We start from the raw sequence: 5,391 nt of genomic DNA on the forward strand, positions 1-5,391 counted from the left end.
CTCGCTCATTTACTAAATGAGTGAACATGAGTATATCCTAACTCGCTCATGCTCGCTCATTTACATAATGTGCTTATGGAGGCTTTTAATCCATTATTTCTTTACAGTCATTCTAGTGAGCTGCTACAAATAGCTCGTTGTCATTGACAACATCATGCTCTTTATTTGACTTTTCATATTTGTTTTGTGCTGAGATGGATAGCTGTTGTAGAAATTGGATGAATTTCTTTAGACAGCCACAAATGATTAATAAATTCACATTTTTTTTAAGATACCTCAAAATTTGAGTTGATTTTTGGAAAATCTGAATCGTTCAAATTCTTAAAGCACGAAGTTCAAAGTAATATATTTCCAATTTATATTGTTACGTGTATTCAATGGCGTATCTAGGAGTTGAGTCAGGGGTGGGTAGAAAATATGTTTGGGTTTTACTCCTAATGTTGATTTGCATTTTGTGGGCAAATCGGATTCGGCTTTGGATTTAGGTTCTTTTTTCTAAACAGGTTTGGATTCGAATTAGCTCCATAATTCTCTTCTCGCTTCCACCTAAATTGCCTATTTTTTTTTCAAATCGTGCTTTTACTCCTTTGGAATTGCTCTTGTTTTTTTTTTTTTTTTTTCCGATGAATCGCACCTAATGAGATTTTTTTTCGAATAGTGCATTGCGCACAACGGATTCGGGTTCATAATATTTTTTCTTCTAAACGAACTGTTGCAAAATTAGACTGAGAAAGGAGTTAAACTGCGAAACAGAAGTAGGCAGATTAAAAACAATAACTCGGGATATAATCCCATGGAAAATGAAAAGGAGAAAGGATAGACAAACCTTGTTAATTTATATATAAATAATTAATTTTCAACAAACCTGCTTACTCCCGTAAATAGTTGGCCCCGCCACTGCCTGCAATTACAGACATGTTCTACATTATTGAATATAGCCCGATTTTGAGATAAACTGAAAATTTCGATTATCGCATAGAATACAAACTCCAAATGGATAACATTTAGCACCCATTGGTTTGGAATCTTGAAATAGATGGTTGGACGTTGACAGGAGCCGTACAACTTGAGCTATAAAGAAATGTGTCCGTGGCAACCACAATTGTGACAATTTTCAAATATATGCATCTTCAAATTTTCTTGCTAATTTTAATCTATATTTCATAAAAGTAATTGAATTTTAAAACTAATTACTTATGCCATGTAACGTATTGTTGGGGTTTAGACGCGGAAGCGCTTAAGGAGTAATTTTGTCGAACACTTTGCGAGTATACACTAATACCCAATAAAATAGAAAAAATATGAAAGTTAAACAAGAAGCCAACTAAAGCAAGCAATCAAGCACAGAAAATAAAAGAGACACAAAATTTATGTGAAAACCCTTAGAGAAAAAAACCACGGAAGCACACAGTGCAACTTCACTATATCAAAGAGTCTTTATAAATACAAGGAGATAATCAAGTCATTAACACTCACTCTAATACTCTCTTACAATTTCATACACTAATTAATAAGATTTCCAAATGTATAAATGGATTTGAACCAAAAAAGCAAAATTCTAGAGTGAGCTTGGAGAAGAACTCACGGCTTAGACCCCCTACCCTCTATCTCTCTGTCTTCTCCGTCTCTTTCTCCACTTTTTATTTCCTTTCGAAAATTCATTCCATGAAATTAGCGACATGGGCCTTGGCCCATTTAAGTTTGGGCTTGATACGTAACACGTATACTACAAAAACGTTCAATTGTTTCTCTCTTCTTATTTATTTTAATCGAAAGGTTTGTGCTTTTTGTCTCTCTTCTCTCATTTAAAATCTACAGTTCAATTTGTACCAACTTCTTTCGAGAAATATCTTTGTACAGGCTAAAACCAACTATTTCAGTGAAAGTAAAGGCATGCCATATCCTTATAAGAGCGGTTTAGGTAGTAATTTCTTGAAGTCTCGCTAACGAAACGATTATATGTTGTTCTCACATAACCATTTCAAAAATTCAGTTGGAGTTTGATTTCAAACTTGTCTTTTAAACAAAAACCATTCTTGAAAATTAACCATGTGAGACGTAATTCATGCACCTTAATTGTATTGGAAGGATTACTCTCCCATTTTTATAAGGGCATACGAGAACATCTCTAATTAATTTATCAAAATAATATACATTTAATATTTTACCGATTCATAAAATTTGACAATACCAAAAATTGGCCTACCTGTTTGAATACCCAAAAAAAAATGACAAAAAATTGATCCAATTTAAAGTAAAACAAATCACGAAATCACAGTAAAGTAGGAAGGACAAAATTATCCTGCCTAAATTACTAATTTAATCAGAGAATTCCCAAACAAAAAAGAGGGAAAATGTAGCATTAATTTACTTACATAACCAATGATCAAGAGTTATCATGTGACTAAATTCTAAACTAAATCAGAGCTTCAGTTAAAAAAGGGAGCGATGGCTCCGGATTATGCCATCGGTCTTGGGTAAACCCGTTAAGTGCACTAATAATCATCATCAACAGCCTGCACCTGATCTTCTCTGGCAGTCCAAAGCGGCTGCACCTGTAAGCAACTGCAGTCATCCAATTCATGAAAGAATGGGTCACGTAACAGCTCAGCAGCTGATGGACGGTCACACGGCTGGCCAAGACATCTCTCTATAAAGCGCTTAAAGTTTGGATCTTGCACCCGGTTTAGTGCATCAGGTCGAACACCTGTAACCACCTTCTTGTAGATTTGGGCCACACTGGTACACTCACTGTACGGCGTTTCCACTGTAAGCATCTCTAGCACACAAAGCCCAAATGAGTAGATGTCAACCAGTTCGTTGTAGTCCTGTTCATATAGTTCTGGCGCCATAAACTCCGGTGTACCAATGAATGAATATGCCTTGTGGCTGCGGTCCACCATTGTTGCCAGACCGAGGTCACCAATCACGACCTGTATTGTAGCAATGGTGTTATTTATATGTAAACATTAATTATTGGATTGAATTTCAGGAACCATATATACATCATGTTGAAAGCATGCATAATCACCTGAGTGGAACATTCATTTTTTTGGCTATATGAAGCTTAATAATATAAAATCTTAATTTATTTACGTTTGGTTCCCTTCTGTACAAAATAATATTATTCAATTATATTTAACCTTTTTTTTTTTGCTTCATTATAATGAAACTTAGTAGCAAATTTTAGCTATGCAATGATTTTGAGTCAATTCGTTGAACCAAGCATGATCATATAACTGAAACATGGTTAATTTACAAAAAAAAAAAAAAAAAAAGTCAATTCATTGTATTTCATAATGTCACAGGTCACAATCAATGAGGCACCTCTCGTTGGTTACCAATTTAGATTTAAATATTCTTTTGATTTTTACTAGGAGATGTCATAGCATAACTACAAGGTGCTACTGCAAGAATTCAATTGCTCCTAATGACATAAATTACTGAAATATTTCCTCTTTCGAATATAACAAAAGAGGCCTATCTTTATGTAGTAATTACAGATAAACATAACTACATTCATATGCAAATCCATATCTCAAAATACCAAGAAGGTCAGAGGAGATGAAAAAAGCACCAAGGTTCCCAAAAGATGAAACATTCAAGTTATAGCCAACTGACTTCAATAGGATTAGGAGCAAAAAAAAAAGAACTTTAAAAATCTAATGATCAGTATAGTTTTGAACAGAGCTACCAGGTCTAATTGAATACTACAATACAAAGTAGACAAGAGGAATAAAAATTTGGATGTCGATCCAAAATTTTGTTCCCAATAATTATATTTCTTTGATTGGATTTTATAATTAATACTCCACAGTAACAATGTACAGTCAACCAATGTAATTTTTTTTATCAATTTCGAATACACGTACCCCTAATAAACATCTGTGTACCCCAGTAAACGAGAAATATAATGCATACCCTCCAACCTACGTAATTTAGAAAGAAGGTTCAAATTCTAAGTATGGAAGGGGCACATTCAGGATAACCAGGGGCATACATTCATCACCCTGTAATACAATTATCAACCATGGTTTTTGCATAATTGCATATGCAAATACTCCTATACAGAAGAAAATATGCAAATATGGAAAATGTCAATTTGTTATAGACAATTTTATGAAATATTATAATGTATACCTAATAAACAAGAACAAACGAACTATGATACACATATATAATTAAGGAAGAAAGTGTAAAATTTGAAGAAATTATAAGAGAACAACATTTAATATTTCAAAATTGTCATGGACAATTATCACTTTAATTCTATTTTTTCAAAAATATAGAACTGTACCTGTCCGGTACTGCCCTTGACGAAGATGTTGCTGCACTTCAAATCCCTGTGAATCACGCAAGGCTCGTGTGTATGGAGATACTGTAAACCCAGAAGAATTTGGTGCGCCCATTTCCTTATGGCCTTGAGGGACACATTTTTGTGCATTTTCCTGTACCCCCTTAAATCGCCGGAGGGGCAGATCTCGGTAACAAAGTTGAATGTATCGCCGTTCGAACTCTGCCAGTGCCCATGCAGGGAGAGGATATTTGGGTGGTGCAACGATTTGAGGAGGCCGACCTCTGTGAACATGCAGTTTAGCTTTGCAGGCATATTAGCAAAGGATCTCAGGTCCACCTGATATAAATTGAAAAAAAAGAAAGAACTGATAAATTACATGACTTTTCGATAATTACCCTGCAATTTGTGTTATATTGTGAATGCTGTTGCTATGTCAAAAAATTTAAAGATAAAACAGATTTAAGAAAGAAAGAAAGAAAGGCAATTTGTTTAAAGCATACCGAACTTTCCTGAAATACGTAAAACCCTAATAATAATTGATAATTTCAATTATGGAATAAAAGGCATTAGGAAGCTACTCTGCTTATCTCCTGATTTTAAATATTTATCACAGGCAAAAACAATCAAATGTTAAAATAAAGAAAACCTAATATGCTTATACCGTGTTCCAAGCCACTTCTATGCCTTCTTCAAGGTCGAATGCTCGGTACACCTTCTTCATGGCACCAGCACCTAGAAGCTCTTTGTACCGTCCATACCGACCGGTGGGATCAACCTCCACAAACGCTTCGCCATCTTTACACGTGTCTATGTTGTCAACCTCTGCCATGCCTTTAACAGACAGAGATGGAGCGAGGTGGACTCACCCGATTCTATTGTTTGAGAAGTACCCAACTTGAAATTAGCACCTGTTTGTGAAGTAAGAGTATCTGTCCCAGGTTTAATTTCTCATATTTATAGGCCGCTGCAAAAAAGGAATTTTTTTTTTTGGAGCGTCGATTTCAAGTTGTTTGGTCGGTTATTACTGAAATAGAAATGATTTCTAAGTTGTTTAGTCGGCTATTACTAAAATAGAAATATTTCATGTTTATTCC

At 34.7% G+C, this 5,391-nt stretch overlaps 1 pseudogene across 1 annotated transcript; it reads right to left on the reverse strand.

The window, feature by feature from the left end:
- Positions 1-2,320: 2,320 nt before the first annotated feature.
- On the reverse strand, positions 2,321-5,126 carry LOC144551834 (putative serine/threonine-protein kinase WNK11 pseudogene; annotated as a pseudogene). The gene is made up of 3 exons (XR_013510886.1): positions 4,959-5,126; positions 4,298-4,633; positions 2,321-2,933 (listed from the first exon to the last, which is right to left on the reverse strand). The product of XR_013510886.1 is annotated as a putative serine/threonine-protein kinase WNK11 pseudogene (transcript).
- Between the last annotated feature and the right edge of the window lie 265 nt (positions 5,127-5,391).

The sequence above is a fragment of the Carex rostrata genome, chromosome 3 (genome assembly GCF_964058835.1).
Source record: "Carex rostrata chromosome 3, lpCarRost1.2, whole genome shotgun sequence".
In the NCBI taxonomy this organism is placed as follows: Eukaryota; Viridiplantae; Streptophyta; class Magnoliopsida; order Poales; family Cyperaceae; genus Carex; species Carex rostrata.